Source organism: Diabrotica virgifera, chromosome 2 (genome assembly GCF_917563875.1).
Source record: "Diabrotica virgifera virgifera chromosome 2, PGI_DIABVI_V3a".
Lineage (NCBI taxonomy): Eukaryota > Metazoa > Arthropoda > Insecta > Coleoptera > Chrysomelidae > Diabrotica > Diabrotica virgifera.
This window is the reverse complement of record NC_065444.1, coordinates 218,927,005-218,944,848: the sequence shown is the minus strand read 5'-3', so window position 1 is coordinate 218,944,848 and position 17,844 is coordinate 218,927,005. Positions and strand designations below refer to the sequence as shown.

The 17,844-nt window shown below is 32.6% G+C and overlaps 1 long non-coding RNA gene across 1 annotated transcript; it reads right to left on the bottom strand.

The window, feature by feature from the left end:
- Nucleotides 1-16,304: 16,304 nt before the first annotated feature.
- LOC126879833 (uncharacterized) lies at nt 16,305-16,857 on the bottom strand. Its single transcript, XR_007696301.1, has 2 exons — nt 16,762-16,857; nt 16,305-16,404 (listed from the first exon to the last, which is right to left on the bottom strand). It is a non-coding gene; the product is annotated as an uncharacterized LOC126879833 (long non-coding RNA).
- Nucleotides 16,858-17,844: the final 987 nt, after the last annotated feature.

Below are 17,844 nucleotides of genomic sequence, written 5' to 3'. Positions count from 1 at the left end.
TAACAGAAATTCAAAAAAATACATGATATTCAAGAAACCAAATCTGACTTTTTTTGTTTTTCGAGATTTTTGGTATCTCTAACAATTTTTAAGTTATTTTGAAAAAAACATATTTTTCAAAATTTAAATTTTTAAAAATTTTATTTTGAAACCAAATTTTTTCAAAAATAAGCACTTTGAATCGATGAAACTTGCAGATCATATATATACACAACATAACTAAAATAATTTGTGGAGCGGTAACAATTAATTTCATTTAAGTTGCTAATTAAGGGGTGGTTTTCCCGATTTATTTTTGCAAAAACAAAAGGGACCATCTTTATTTTGAGCGTAACTTGCTTAAATTTATTGTTAGAAACTTTTTGTAAAAACAGAAATAAAGCTTTTTTTAAACACTTTAAAAAGTTATAATGAGTTTTCCCCAAAAAGTGCTTAATTTTTTGGATATTTCACGTCGAAATATTCTATTTGAAATTTGGTGAATATGAATATATTTTTCATTGGGTATAACTCTGGTTCTACGAGATCCAGAGACCTAACGAGTACACCATTTTTTTACTTTTTTATGGGCTATATTTTTGCTGGGAACGTTTTTTCGACAAAATACTTACTTCTTGAGTTATTTGCGAAAAACCGTCTAAAATTGTGGTTATTTTGTTGAAAAATGAACATATTCACTCGCAAATAACTCGAAAAATGTTGACTTGGCGAAAAAGCTCTATAGAACAAAAGTTACTTAAAATTAGTCAGTTTACCCATTTCCGGACTTATTTTGGACATATATTTTTTCACCCCCAAGAGGGGGTGACTTTCACCACCAGGGCAAAAGCACACATATGCACAATATCACTTTTTTTCTTTGACATGTAAGCTATACATATGCCAAATTTCATGTCAATCCAAGCGGTTCTTTAAAATTCAGAGCAAAAACCGTGAAAGAATGGACTATATAGGGAGTCTCAAACTAAACATAAGAAAAACATTTCTTCCACCGGGTATAAGCTCACAAGTTTAAGTAAGCATTTTGCCAATAGTATGAATACCATAGAAAAATCTAAAATACCAAAAAATAAATTAGCGGGATCCATTTTCTTTCTCGAGAAAATCAACTTTGAAAATGTGCATAATTTTTGGTAAAGTTTATAAATATACCGATCGCTTTAATTTCAATTCGTTTTCCTAAAACCAGGACGTTCCTTTAAGTTCTCTTATTTTACCAAATACATTAAAATTTACATAAGCACGAAAAGGAGTTATGATTTCCTTTTCAAGAAGCACTTTACATTAACTCAGAAATACTGTTCTTTTACGTCTTCTCTTTGACCCAGTGTTGTAAGAGACCTGGATGTCTTGACGTTGACGTGATAATGGAGTTGTTGCTCGTAAGGTCAATTTTCAGCTCCCTTTGAAACGTCCCTTTTCCGAATATTTCAATGAGCATCATTCATGTTATACATAGTTATTCATTAGTTCTTTTATCTTTTTAAATAACAATTACCTCACCACACAAACTTTCGTGTGTTATCGGACTGTCCAATTTATTGTAATTTTTGTGTAATTATTAAAAAAATAAGATTACACCTCCCTTACTTAGCTAAATTTGAAATTTGATGTAAGAAGTTGGCTTCGTAAATCGTAAAAGATCACTTGTATCCTCAAAATATTCTGGACGACTCAGACCACCAACAACGTAGAGGTGGTAGAGGTATCGCCGAATCGGAAAACAAAAAGAAATCTCTTTCACCATTAAGAAACGGAAACTTGAATACCTCGGTCATATTATGAGACATGATAAATAATATCGTATAACCCAACTGATAATACAGGGTAAAATAGAGAGCAAACGCGGACCCGGAAAAAGAAGACACTCACGGCTTCAAAACTTACGCCAATGGTTTGGACTAACATCGATCGAGTTATTCAGAAACGCCGCAAACAAAATTAAAATTGGTATGATGATAGCCAACGTCCGCAACGGACAAGGCACATAAAGAAGAAGATTACTTTGTTTCTAATTAACTACCACAACGTCGACGTTGTTAAACATTGCCTGTATATTATTTCGTTTAATATAATTTTTGAATTCATAAAATTGTTTAATTATCTCAATTTATTACTCTGTCATTTGGCCAATTAGACCGATCAGAGAACACAAAATTTTACGAAAACCTCCAAAAAAATAAAGGAAAGATGAAAATTTGGGAATAGTTAGTTGAAATTGTTTATTATTATATAAGAAAAAGTTTACAATTCTACATCCCCTCCATTTTACAAAAATTGGGAAATACGGGGTGAAAAATATTTTCTCGGGGGTGAAAAAATATACGTTCAAGATAAGTCCGAAATTGTATAAAATGACTATTCTCAGTAACTTTTGTTCTATAGAGTTTTTTTACTAAATTAATACTTTTCGAGTTATTTGCGAGTGAATATGTTCACTTTTAACAAAAAAAAAACATGTTTTTGGACGGGTTTTCGCAAATAACTCGAAAAGTAAGTACTTTAACGAAAAAAACTATTCTTAGCAAAAATATAGCTTATAAAAACTGAAAAAAATGGTGTATGCATGAGGTCTGTAGACCCAGTAGAAGCAGAGTTGTAGCTAATGAAAAGTAGGTTCTTCTTCGTCAAATTCCATATCGAATATTTCAATTTGAAATATCCCAAAAACGGAGCTCTTTTCGGGGAAAATTAATTAAAACTTTTTTAAAGTGTTTAAAAAAAGGTTTATTTTTGTTTTTTTAAAAAACTTCTAACGTTAAAAATAAGTGAGTTACGCTCAAAATATTGCTAGTCTTTTTTATTTTTTGCTAAAAAAATCGCGAAAATCACCCCCTAATTAGATTCCCAAATAAAATTAATCGTTACCGCTTCATAAGTTACTTTACTTATGTATTGTTGATGTTATCTATAAGTTTCATTGGTTCAAAGTGTTCAGTTTAAAAAAAATTGGGTTTAAAATAAAACATTTTTTTTTTTAATTTTGAAAAAAATCGTAATTGTTTATGAAATTAACTTAAAAATTATTAGTAATACCAAAAATGTCAAAGAGTAACAAAATGTACGTTTTGCCTTCCTGAATATTTTTGATTTTTTGTTTTCTTGTTAGGCAAAAATTGGTTATGCTATGGCTGTTCAAAATTTGCCTAAATTCGTGATTAGTTACTAGTTCAAGCCATTTTAACTACAGCTTTTTCAAAAATAAGCACTTTGAACCGACGAAACTTACAGATCATATAAATAATACATTAGCAAAGTAATTTGTTAAGTAGTAATGATAAAATTTATTTGTGATGTTAATTAGGGGGTGATTTTCGCGATTTTTTTATCAAAAAATAAAAGGGACCAACAATATTTTGAGCGTAACTCACTTAATTTTAATGTTAGAAGTTTTTTTAACATACAAAAGTAAACCTTTTTAAACTCTTTAAAAAAGTTTAAATGAATTTTTCCCGAAAGGTGCTCCGTTTTTGGGTTATTTCACATTGAAATATTCGTTTTGGAATTTGACGAAGAAGAACCTACTTTTCATTAGCTACAACTCTGCTTCTACTGGGTCTACAGACCTCATGCATACACTATTTTTTTCAGTTTTTTATAAGCTATATTTTTGCTAAGAATATTATTTGCAATATAATACTGACTTTTTGAGTTATTTCCGAAAAACCGTCCAAAAATATGTTTTTATTTGTTAAAATGAACATATTCACTCACAAATAACTCGAAAAATATTGACTTAGCGAAAAAACTCTATAGAACAAAAGTTGTTTAGAATTAGTCATTTTATCCAATTCCGGTCTTATTTTGAATGTATATTTTTCACCTTCGAGAGGGGGTATTCCCCTCTATTTTTGCAAAATGGAGGGGATGTAGAATTGTATACTTTTTCTTATATAATAATAGACAATTTCAACTACCTATTCCCAAATTTTTATCCTTCCTTTATTTTTTTGGGGGTCAGATTGTTCTTTGATCGGGCTAAATATAGAATTTTAAGTCGGGTCCATCGATATTTCGACCGTCGGCAAATTCAAAGAGATAATATTTGTATGTTATGAAATTCGAGTAAACCGATGTCCCTTTATCTAGGCACATGCCGGTATTTTTACAACCCGGTTACTCATCGTAAATCAATCAGTTTAGCACTTAAAAATTTATACTTGGGGATTAGTACAGTTAAAATTGTTAGACAGTTATACTATTAGGCAATATAATTGAAACTTTTTTCTACTTTGAAGGACAAAAAAGCGAGTTCATTAGCGGAACGTAATTCAAAATTATTCTGCAAATTACATTTGATACAACATTTGATTAAAATATCTCATTTTTGATGGTAAAAAATATATTAAATACATATATTAATTTGTCTGGACTAAAGGTGGTAAAAGATGGTCTGGAGTTATATTTTTGTTTGAATTTACCGACGGGCGATAAATAGATGGTGCCAACTATACCTATGAGAACCTCTGAGTTACAATCAACGCAATGTTATAATAATATTATCGTGTGGCATTTTTGCCGGAGAGCTTCTGCATCTCTAACCGTGTTTAAAGCAGCCAGGTCGATGAACACTAGCCCAGGGCGACCGACTATTTCCGCGCCCTCCGAAAAACGGTGAACTACTCGTATCACTTTTAGAAATGAAAATGTCGTAGCTGATGCCGAGATTCGAACTCATGCGCTCTGGCTTAGAAGGCCAGTATCTTGGCGCTGAACTACTCTTCTTATTCATGTACCATGTCCTTTCAGAACGTTGGTTACCATCATAGCTATCTTAAGTTTATTCATTGCCACCTTAAATAGCATGCTTGTATCAACACCATACCAATTTCGCAACTTCTTCAACCATGAGGTTCTTCTTCGCCCTGGACTGCGTTTGCCTGCTATTTTTCCTTGCATACTATTTTACAGTAACCTATATTTGGGACCTCTCATTACTTGTCCGAAATACTCCAGCTTTCTCTGCTTGATGCTTTTTATAAGCTCAGTAGTCTTGCTCAGTAGGACGACCCCAGATGAGATGGGGAGACGACATTAAAAAGATAGGAGGAACGCACTGGAAACAGAAAGCACTAAACAGAAGCGAATGGAGGAAACTGGGGGAAGCCTATGTTCAGAATTGGACGAATTAAAGGGCAAAAGAAGAAAAAGAAGAAGTCTTGCTGAGACGTTCTAGTATTGTGGAGTTTCGAATCTTCTCCACCCAGGAAACTTTGAAAATTCTTCTATAGCATCACATTTCGAAAGCCTCAAGGCGATTTAGATCGATTTTATTCACAGTCCAGGACTCAACACCATAAAATAAGATGGAGAATACGTAGCAGCGAAGTAGGCGAATCCTGAATGCCAATTTTAGGTCTTTGTTACATAACACCTTGGCCATCCTTCTAAATGCGGCTCTGGCCTGCTCTATCCTAGATCTAATTTCGCCGTGACTTTCTGCGTTACAATTTAATTGCTGCACAAGGTAAACGATTTTATCAGCTTGCTCAAGTTAGATATTATTTACATATACAGGGTGTCCAGAGAGTCTACCGACAAACGAAGACAGGAGATTCTTCAGATAATTTCAAGATAATTTAACACAATTCACTTAGTCCGAAAATGCTTCCTAAGGGAGCTAGAGCTCTTTGAAGATGGCGTCTTGTAATTAGTTTTTCTTAAATACCTCGAGAACGCTTCTATTTAGAAAAGCAAAAATTGGTACGCGTGTTTATCTTCAAGATATAAATCTAATCCATCCATTGCAAATTTCTAGTACCGATCATAGGCGTCCGTTTTGGGTAGGGCAACGGTTATTTTATCGCATAACTTTTTTATCTTCAACATTTATGCATTTCTGATACTGGATTATTAAATTGGAAAGTATTTTAGGACTAAAAGGTACTCTTATTTTAAATCGGTAGGACACACCGTTTTCGAGAAAAATCGATTTGAAAACTTTTCGCTTTTTGAATTAAAAAAAAATTAAAAAAAAAACTGTTTAGAAAGACGAAAACTGGTACATTTATTTATATTCCCGAGATAAATCGATTTCATTAATTCCAAATTTCTAGTACTGGTCATAGGCGTCCGTTTTGGGTAGGTCAACAGTTATTTTATAGCATAACTTTTTTGTCTTGAATTTTTGAGCATTTTTGACACTAGATTATTAAATTATGAGGTATTCGAGTACTAAAAGTTACTCTTACTTTATGTTGGTATAATATTTCGTTTTTTGTTGAAAAGTTTTTTAAATTTTTTTTCAAATTCCAAAAACGAAAAACTTTCAAATCGATTTTTCTAGAAAACGGTGTGTCCTACCGACTTAAAGCAAGAGTACCTTTTAGTACTAGAATACCTCAGAATTTAATAATCCGGTATCAAAAATGCATAAAAGTTAAGGACAAAAAAGTTATGCGATAAAATACCCATTGCTCTACCCAAAACGCACGCCTATGACCGGTACTAGAAATTTGCAAGGGATGGAGTCGATTCATCTCTGAAAAGTAAATATGCATACCAATTTTCGTTTTTCTAAATAGAGGCGTTCTGGAGGTATTTAAGAAAAACTAATTTCATGACGCCATCTTCAAAGAGCTTTAGCTCCCTTAAGAAGCATTTTCGGACTAGGTGAATTGAGTTAAATTGTCTTAAAATTATCTGAGGAATCTCCTATCTTCGTTTGTCGGTAGAGTTTCTGGACACCCTGTATAGACGGTTTTATATTCTGTTGTTTACTTATTACGAATATTTTGGTTTTCCGTATGTTCAGATCCAGACCTGCCTCTCTACAACTCTCAACGCTGAACTACGGCCGTCCACAAACGCAATGTTAATTATATGCAGGTTACTATGATAGTTAATATGCAGGTTACTATGATAGTTAATATGCAGGTTAAACTGTTTTAAAACGTCTGGATGACTTGGTTCAGCCTGAGTTGACATTTTGACATCAACCTGAGGTTATCTGTGCTTACTTCCATACTGATCTCAATATTTGTTTGTATAGTAGTAATTTGTAAATAAGATGAATACCAGCTACCCGTATTTCTTGCCTTTGTAGACTATGAAAAGGCATTTGGTAATATAGAGACGTTTCCAAAACGCACTATGATAGTGAAACTAGACAAAAATACAGATCCCATCCCCATCGAGAAACTGCAAATTATGATGGAGGAACTCACAGGTAGTTCCAAATACGTCGGCGTAATGAATATGGCAAAAGCAAAAACAATGACAAACGCAGACTACCCCAGATGTATAACTATAAATAGCGGTGAAATAGAAGTCCAGGAATATATCTACCCAGACCAATTGTTAAAACATGACAAGAAGAACGAAAGTGTGGAAATCACTAGAAGATCAAGACTAGCATGGGCAGGATTTGGAAACTTAATTAGATACTAACCGCAAAATACTCCAATAATTGAGAAGTTAAGTGTTTAACCATTACATCCTTCCTATCATCATATATCATATATGGATGTCAATTCTGGACGCAAACCAAGGCAAATATGAATCAACTAGCCCCAATAGAAAGGGCTATGCTAGGTATATGACTGTTTGATAAAAAGAGGTACGACTGGGTAATATTAGAAACAAAAGTCGAGGATATAACAACAAAAATTGTCAAACTCAAATAGAGCTACGTAGGCCACATTGCTAGACAAAAATACCAATGTTGGAACGCCACGATACAACATTGGAGACATTACGAAGATAAACGACCAAGAGGAAGACCACAGATGAGATGCGTAGTCGATAAAAATGAATAGCTGGAAGAAATTGGAAGTATATTCCTCACTATTCCTTAAAAGTCTCACTACTCTTTCTGGGTCCCGTTCATATCACAGTTCCATTATAATCTCATAAACCTCTAACACTCAACCCTCTCTCCTATGGTTAACTATATCACATGATGGTCTGTTTTGTCGAACCCTTAAGCAAGAATCATATTATCATGCCCGCACCGTTCCGGCACGTAGCGTAGTCTCCGAAAAACCTGATTTAACAAAGAAGTGTATGATACGATACGCTCCGGACATTATGAATTGTTCATATTTAAAACCATTAAAATCAATATTTTTCGGAAACGAAACGGTACGTGCCGGGCATGATAATATGATTCGCGCTTTAGAGTTCTGATTGGGTAGCCTGCAGGGACCTTGGGAAATAGTCGCATGAATCTGAACTTGTCTTATATATCCCTCCCAGATTATGAGACATTTCTACATCTCTGTCTCCTCCATTGTGATCTTTTATGGTACTTCCACATATTATAACAACTTCCAATCATTCGAATAAAATCGATAACTTGATATCAACATAAAATTACTTTTCTAAGCCCTAAATGTTCACATCTCGTTCCAACGTGTAATGTGGTTTGCTTATCTCTTTCATTACAAATATTCTAACTTTTACATCAAGTTTATTTCCATTTTAACAGATTATTTACCATAGTGGGAACGACTGTTTTTATTGTTAATAATTTAACAAACTTTACAATAAATATCACAAAACCAACAGGGAAATTTTAACTTCCTGTGGAACTGTCATTTCTGTATGTCACCATTCGGAATTTCCGCTATCAAAGCCACTTGCTTCTACACAGCCATGATGTGAACAAGTCAAATTTAGCTCAATGGTACCTCGAGCGTGAAACATTGGATATTTTAAACATCCATGTGTAAATTCACAAAATTTTTAAATGTTCCTATGACGGATTAATTTTAAAGGGTTTTTACCCAAATATTTTTTCCTTTGGTGGTTAGCATGTTCGATTCAAGTGAGTATAACCTATAACTTTTTAAAATCGTAGTCAAAATTTTAAATACTTTACATCATTTTATCAGGTTATACACATTTTAGGAAAACACTGATGATGATCGGTCAACCGATTGAAAACTAGTTCTGTTTGTTTTGTGATGTAGCCCTGTATAGGGATTTTAACAAATATACCTTTTGTAAAGGATTTCATGGTTTTTTGGAAGTACATATATATTGTTCAGCATCGAGATCTATGGAAGGAGTTGGGAGAGGCATATGTCCAAACATGGACAATAGAAGGTTAAGAAGAAGTAGTAATTTTTTATGTATAGGTATGCACGCAAGCATTTCATCCCAACAGAGGAGCATACGTTTTGCAACGTTGAGATCAATAATTAATTTAATTAGTAAATTTAATTAGTAACATTTAATAGCCAATATTAAAAATATCTACTACGCAAATTAAGAATGAATATTTAAAGACCAAATAAATGCTAACTTATGTTGACAATAATTCCTAATGATTGTCATAAAATTAACTATTTTATTACTTTATATTACAAATACATTTATTTTTATCGAGAACCACCATTCGTTTAGTTGTTATTTTCTAATTCCAAAACGAGCAGACATAAACAATTCCAGAAAGTAATAATAAACAAGGGCACAGTACCACACAATACTTTTATGGCCTAAGCCATTACTAACTCTATTTGAGCGTATAACCACAACAAAGGGATTATTATTCTCTATTCTTTCCTTTTTATGGCAGATATAAATTATTTAAGAGTTGTGCTGATGGAGGCTATTTCATAAAAGAAAATAAAGTCTCTTTGCCTGTATTTCCTATACCGTGCGTGTCTATAATAAATATATCCAACATATTATTCAACTCAAATCGAAAAAGTTTTTTAACGAATTCGAAAACATTCGAAAACGGTTTTGGTTCAAAATGAAAAGAAGGCATTAACTATATAGAAACTAATGCATGTATTATTTTTTATACCGGGTGTCCACTTATATTTTCCCCCATTTTAACTGCCTATAACTTCTAAACGGCTCAAGATAGAAGTATGCGGTTTTCGCTGAAATGTTTTATTTTAGTAAAAGTTTTGTCTGAATAGATTGAGTTTTTTATATCGCTTTCAATTACGAAAAAAAAAATGGCGGATTTTTGAAAAAAACACTTTGTTGACTTTTTTAATGGAACACCAAGTATATTTTTTCGTAAATTGAAAGAAAGGTTATTCACCTATCCAGCGATATAAAGTTTTCTAAAATCGGTTGTCAAATGACTGAGGAATTAATTTTTAAAATGAGAGGTGCAACGTGGATATCACATAACTAAATAACATAACTACTCAAATTGATATTATGTTACATTGCATCTCTCATTTTAAAAATTAATTGCTCAGTCATTTGACAACCGATTTTAAAAAACTTCATATCGCTGGATAGGTAAATGACCGTTCTTTCAATTTACAAAAAAATATATTGGGTGCTTCAATAAAAAAGTCAACAACGTTTTTTTTTTCAAAAATCCGTCATTTTTATTTTAAAGCGATATAAAATATTCAATCCATTCAAACAAAACTTTTACTAAAATAAAACATTTCAGCGAAAACCGCATATTTATATCTTGAGCCGTTTAGAAGTTACAGGCAGTTAAAATGGGGGAAAATATAAGTGGACACCCGGTATAAAAATAATAAAATTATTCAAATATTGAATGGGTTGCATATGTGAGTCCATATTAAATATAGTAATGAAACACAGACCTACTCACAATCATTTAATTATACTTTGACGACCGGTTTCGATCTCTACAATATACAGATCATCTTCAGGTCGGCGTTACAAGTAGTTAAATGCTACAATAAGAGAAAACTTGTGTTAGAACAGTGTCTGATTGAAGAGATGTTAATAGAAAGCAAAATTTAAAAATTTTAAAAAATTTATAAAATTTTTTTGAAATAAAGGTTTGCAACTGTTGACATTTCAGAATATTGGTATATACAAAGGCACACCTATGAGTAAAAATGCTCATAGGCATGTATGTGCAAATGGGTGCATACAGTTTGTGAATTTGTTGAGATTAAAATTTTTAACCATTAAAAAACAAAATAAACATAAGCTGACTTAAATATGCTTCCAAATTCAAAGTAGTAATAATAAAAGAGATAGTAATATTGTTCTAATCTACTTACATGCCGTTACAAGGATTACGTTGCAACTTAGTTGTTGTCATATTAGTACGTCCAAATTATGCTAATTGGTTTGTTGGGATAGTGATAGGGTAAACAGACATGTTACGTAGGTTAAAACACAGTAAGATTTCGAATTTGGAATGGATCCTGAAGGAAGATGCGTATGTGAAACGGGTGATGTTTTGTTCGAATGGAGAAAGATACTTTCTCCATTCGAACAAAACATCACCCGTATCACCCGTTTCACATACGCATCTTCCTTCAGGATCCATTCCAAATTCGAAATCTTACTGTGTTTTAACCTACGTAACATGTCTGTTTACCCTATCACTATCCCAACAAACCAATTAGCATAATTTGGACGTACTAATATGACAACAACTAAGTTGCAACGTAATCCTTGTAACGGCATGTAAGTAGATTAGAACAATATTACTATCTCTTTTATTATTACTACTTTGAATTTGGAAGCATATTTAAGTCAGCTTATGTTTATTTTGTTTTTTAATGGTTAAAAATTTTAATCTCAACAAATTCACAAACTGTATGCACCCATTTGCACATACATGCCTATGAGCATTTTTACTCATAGGTGTGCCTTTGTATATACCAATATTCTGAAATGTCAACAGTTGCAAACCTTTATTTCAAAAAAATTTTATAAATTTTTTAAAATTTTTAAATTTTGCTTTCTATTAACATCTCTTCAATCAGACACTGTTCTAACACAAGTTTTCTCTTATTGTAGCATTTAACTACTTGTAACGCCGACCTGAAGAGGATCTGTATATTGTAGAGATCGAAACCGGTCGTCAAAGTATAATTAAATGATTGTGAGTAGGTCTGTGTTTCATTACTATATTTAATAAAATTATTATTGTATGCCAAAGATTCCTTTATATAATATAATTATATAGGTGCCACTATAGTATGCGGTCTACCGTCGCGTTTCTGCTATAGCTTGCGGCAGTGATGGATCTAGACATTTGCCTTGGGGGGGGGGGGGAATTTGCACTAGGGGGGAATTTACAGTGAAACATCTACCAAAAGACATAAAAAGATAAACCCAAACTACATAAAAGACATAAACATTAACTTATATGCATTAAGTTCCCTTAATTTTACTAATTAGCCTGTTTATTGGGTTGAATTTGTCTTTATCTGGGTTGAAGTTTCATGTCAACTAATATATTTGTAACTTTCAACAATTTTATTCTTTAATTTTGGACCTTGTTAGGAGGAGCGGAATTTGCATTTCACGTCCGAGAAGGGGTTAAACTCACCCCTAGGGCAAAAGCACACATCGGCACAATATCACCTTTTTCTTTGACATGTTGGCTCTGTGTATGTCAAATTGCATGTCAATCCAAGCGGTTCTTTAAAATTTGGAGCAAAAACCGTGAGGAAATAGACTAAATAAATTTGTTTTCGAGTAAAAATGACCGAGTTTGTGTTTTTTTTAAAACCGTCCGTCCTTTTTGCCGGACCCTGTATTATAAAATCTTCTTGAATTCTAAATTCTTGAAGTCTGTTATATAAACTATATAATCTTTTAAAGTGTATTAATCTGTTATTTATGAACTATAAAATGTCATAATTTATAACTGTTACATTAACTTAATGCATAAAATGAACTCACTTTCAAATCGAAGATTAAAGTAATCCTTTCCACTGGTTTCAATAAAGTAATCATTAGGATTTATTTTAATTGCGTAGTCAAGTAAAAAAACATGTATCCGCAACCAACGTACTTCTTTATCGCTTTTCAAAAGATCCGCTTATAAAATCATCGAGTGGCAATCCCAGATTGTTAAGAAATCTGTCAAGGACGTAACGAAGAGGCAAACGAAAAAAATAGATGGAAAATGGTGTACTAACAATTAAAAATTAAGGGGAACATCAATTTCGCTATCTTAAATCTGTGACTAGTTTTTGGCTAGCTAACTTTTGGCCTTTTGAATCCAAAAATATCCGCAGATTTGGTCTATCACATCAGCTTTTTAATATACAGGATACCAAACCTTTACACACAAAAAAGGATACAAAAGTCACCCAAACTTCTTCTTCTTCTTCTTTTTCTTTTTTTCTTGTAATAGGACTATGTCCTGTTTCTCGCTGGCTGATCCAGGGAAGGTGTCACGGGGGCCATGACCCCCCCATAATTGTAAACCCACGTGCCCTAGGGTTGGTAAGACTAAGTGACCTTGCATCAGAGATAGGTAATTAAATCACCATTAAGACCTATGCCCCCCCCCAAACAAAATTTCTGGATCCGCCACTGTAGTTTCTTCTGTTACAGTCTCTGCTGCGATCCGGAGCTCCAGCTCTCGTATCATCGTTTTTTGGGTCTTCCTATGGGTCGCCAGGTGTTGGGCTTCTGTGTCTTCGCCCATTTCGTCATACGTTCAGGGTCCATCCGATCTATGTGGTCTCTTCACATGCGTCGTCGTGCTCTTGTCCATCTCACTACGTCTTGAACGCCTAGCTCTCTCAATGTGTCTTCGTCTCGTATTCTATCTCTGAGTGTGATAACTCTATGGATCTTAGGGTTTTCATCTCTGTTGTTTTCATTATTTGTTTGGTCTTTGTTGTCTCGGCCCTTGTCTCAGTTGCGTATGTAAGTACGGGTCTAACACATATGTCATATATTTATTCCGCCAGATTATATCCCTCAGGAAACCAGATATTCTCGCTGGTTCTCTGTTGATAGTGTCAGGTTATACTTTTCGGCGGTTATTTTAAATTTTTGTAGTAGGCGTTGTAAGTCATCTTCGTTTTCGGCTATTAAGATTGCAACATCTGCGTAGCAAAGTATTCGCATGGTTCGGTTACCCATTTTGTATCCTTGATTTATTTTGTTAATACTACCTATAACTTCTTCCATTAGTACAGGGCTACCCAAACTGTGCGTCGCGACGCCCTGGGGCGTCGCCGAGTTGTCCCAGGGGCGTCGCCTGTCAGAACGAACATTTAATACAGAAAATATATTTATTATAATACTCATATCCTGCAATTGGCAGATAAAATTACTGGGTTTCAGAATAAGTTGCTCTTATGAAAGAGAAAATTAGAAGATCAAGCAATTGACTTTTCCCTGCTTTAAAAGGTATTCTATAAGAAAATTCGATAGAAATCCTCGATCCCTCTTTAAAAAATATGTTTACACAATACTTGTTATCATTGAGCGAACACTTTGAGAAATATTTTCCCGAAGATCTGGAGTAATATGACTGGGTCAGAAACCCTTTCCAGTTATCCACATTATCGACACTTTTAACAGAGGAAGAAGAACAACTGACAGAATTGTCCTGTGATTCCAGCCTAAAACTTCAATACGACAAGGACACACTGTTTGAGAATTTTGGAGCTCAGTTTTTCATGAATATCATGCCATCAGCACTGCAACATTAAAGGTTTTATTACCATTTGCGACTTCGTACTTGTGCGAAACGGAATTTTCTGCAGTGACAGTAATTAAAAACAAGTACAGGTCAAACATAAACTTAGAAAAAGAAATGAGAGTGGCAATTTCCAAATTGGAGCCCCGGTTTCATAAGCTGTGCTCAAAAAAGCAATCACATCCATCACCTTAACCAGCCAGTTACAACATAAAAAATATCCCTTTTTATTTTTGGGCCAATTTTTTTATTTCGTTCTTAATTTCTAATAAAAATATAAATGTTCAAATAGTTTTTTTTATAACTATAACCTGTTACTAGGCTAGTACTTACTAAAATTGGTAAATTTTATTGGGGGTAGGGTTGAGGGGCGTCCCAATAAAATTCCAAAATCTCAAGGGCGTCACAGTACGAATAAGTTTGGGAAGCCCTGCATTAGTAAATTAAATAGACATGGACTGAGTCTGTCCCCTTGTCTAATGCCGACATTGATTTTGATTTCTTCCGTGAGCACGTGTGTGGTTTTTATTCGTGTTTTGTTGGATCTATTTAGCTCTTTGATTATTATGTTTCTATATTTCTTATGTTTTTCTTTCCAAGGATAGTGAGCACGTCCTTCAATCGTACTCTGTCGAATGCCTGTTTTAGATCTACAAAGCATGTGAACATGGGCTTTTCGAATTTCGCTCAAGAGTAAAGTACCGTTATTTTTTACAAGTTTGAAAATTGTTATTATCAAAAGTTGTTTGAAATTAAAAACGATGTTCTAATGTATACATCCGAGTTAAAAAAAATTGAATTTTTTTTCTCAGATTTCGAATACCCAAAATCATTTTCATTTATGATAACTCCTTTATTTTACGAAGAAAAGTTATTCTTCGTAAAAAGCTCTGCATGATCTAAAATCTAAGAGGCTACCATCATATATATCATATTTTATCAATTATATAAATTTTTATGTCGTGATTGTAAATGCTCAAACCTCCTCACTGTATTTGTTTTTATAAGCCAAAAATTGTTTGCATACCTATAACTTTAAAACAGTGCTGAGGCCGCTTAAATAATCCGATTTTAATTCTGTAAAGTGTATTAGATAGGTAGAGAACTTTATATGTAAAAAAATTAGCAAACTTCTAAATAGTCTACTTTTACTTCAGAAAGTTCTTAAAAAATTTGAACTTAAAAAAAATAGATTACAAAATTATTCTGCAAAATCTATCAGGTCGATTTTAATGACATTTGGTGAAAGATTTAAGTATGTTGTAAGTATTTTCTAAGCGAATTACGAAAGTTCTAAGTGCAACCAAAGTGGTTGAAAAACATAGAATAAAAACAGACTTATTTTGCCCCCCTATGCCAGAAAGGGTAATAATTTAAGACATTTTTAAACAGTCGTTTATCATACAAAATTCAATTATCTTTTTATTTTATTTCCTACGACTTTGTTTCAAAATGAATCGTTTTAAAGTTATAAGCAAAGAAAGTAGAAAAAAAAAGAACGTGTGTGTACTTTGTACGCACGTAAGAAGTTATACTTATAACAGAATAAAACACACACAAACACATTGAAAAATGCCACAAATGATTTCTGAACAATAATTGTTGGAAAAATTTAAATTAAATACGTATTTTATACTTACAATCATAAAATGTATAAAAAAATAAAAGTTTGTATTGGGGATTGAACCCATGTGCATTGTGTTTAAGTTCCAGCACCTTTGGATATCGGCTGCGGGGACATATGCATTGTACTGGAAGATAGAGCAACTGAACAACTTGACACTTCCGAATTTAACCACATTAGTTTGATGTCTACGGAATTCAAATATTACAACACAACAAAACAGAGCAAGAAAACAATATTAGATGAATATTTTTAGAAATTTTGTTGGTTAGGTAGGTAGGTTTATTTTACATACATACTAGGTAGGTTTATTTTACATTTTCCAAATAGGTTATGTAATTTTTTATTGCGATACTGAAACATTTACAATTATTATTACGTACCTGTTGCTTTTAAAAACTATTTAAAAAGTCACTACAATTATAAACTTTTTTGTTTCTGTCCTCACAACAATAAAACTAATATAATATACATTTGTTTACCTCCATATTGAACAATTATTATTGACAGATCATTTCAACACCCAATCAGAGCCCGTATAACGACTATTACCATACTGTCGGTGTGCGCATGCGCGCAGATTAATAATAAATAATCACCCTCAATCGCGCCTAAAGAAGTATAACTTCAAAAATCGATGTATTTCGAAAAATACTAGGTAGGCTTATTTTACATTTTCTAAATAGGTTATGTAATTTTTTATTGCGATACTGAAACATTTACAATTATTATTACGTACCTGTTGCTTTTAAAAACTATTTAAAAAGTCACTACAATTATAAACTTTTTTGTTTCTGTCCTCACAACAATAAAACTAATATATTATACATTTGTTTACCTCCATATTGAACAATTATTATTGACAGATCATTTAAACACCTCTAATCAGAGCCGATATAACGACTATTACCATACTGTCGGTTTGCGCATGCGCGCAGATTAATAATAAATAATCACCCTCAATCGAGCCTAAAGGAGTATAACTTCAGAAATCGATGTTTTTCGAAATTTTTAAATACTTTAATTTTTTTATTAATGTTCCGGGCAAATTTGAGAAGGAGCATAAGTCAATTATTATTTTTGAAGTTGTTACTTAACTTTATCTGCAAAAATCCGAATGCCACCTCGCACATTCAAAAATAGACCTTTTTTCACAGATCCGCCCTAGTCTACAAAGAGTTTTTTTCGTTTTGTTTTGTACATTAAGTTTTGAGTTCAAAAATTATTTTATATTTCTATATATAAGTTGAAATTCATAAAAAGATATATGTCAATTATTTTTTATTTAAATTTTTAACAAAACTATTTTTATCATGTACAACATCGAAATGGATTAAACTGTTTCCACTTAATGTTATTCCTCCTACTCGTGTCTCTATTCGGAAAAGGATTTAGCATCAAACGATACTGATTAAAAAGTTTGGATGCTGGTTCACAATGATCATAGGAGAAAGCTTTATGTGCCTGTTAAAAATACCCTGGGCCTGGCTAATGAATTGCATTAGGGGTATTAGCCGTGTACGCTTTAATGTATCAGATTTAATTGAAATCGAATCCGCTTGTACTTTTTTCAGGGGCGGTTTTTGATAGATATTGTGTACGTTTGTTAATTACAGATCAAAGTTTCACATAACAAATTTAATTTTTTCACAATGAAACTTATTCAATTTAAGTTATTCTAAATAATAAAAGAAATAGTTCAATTCCTTCAAATTCGTACATTCAAAATTTGTAAAAACTAAGATGTACTTCGAATATTATAAAAATTGGTTGGAATAAAAGTCATATACAATAAATATTTAAGTAATATATTAAATGTTAAACTTAAAGCAGCCGCAATGCAGACCGTAGAAAATCATAATAATAT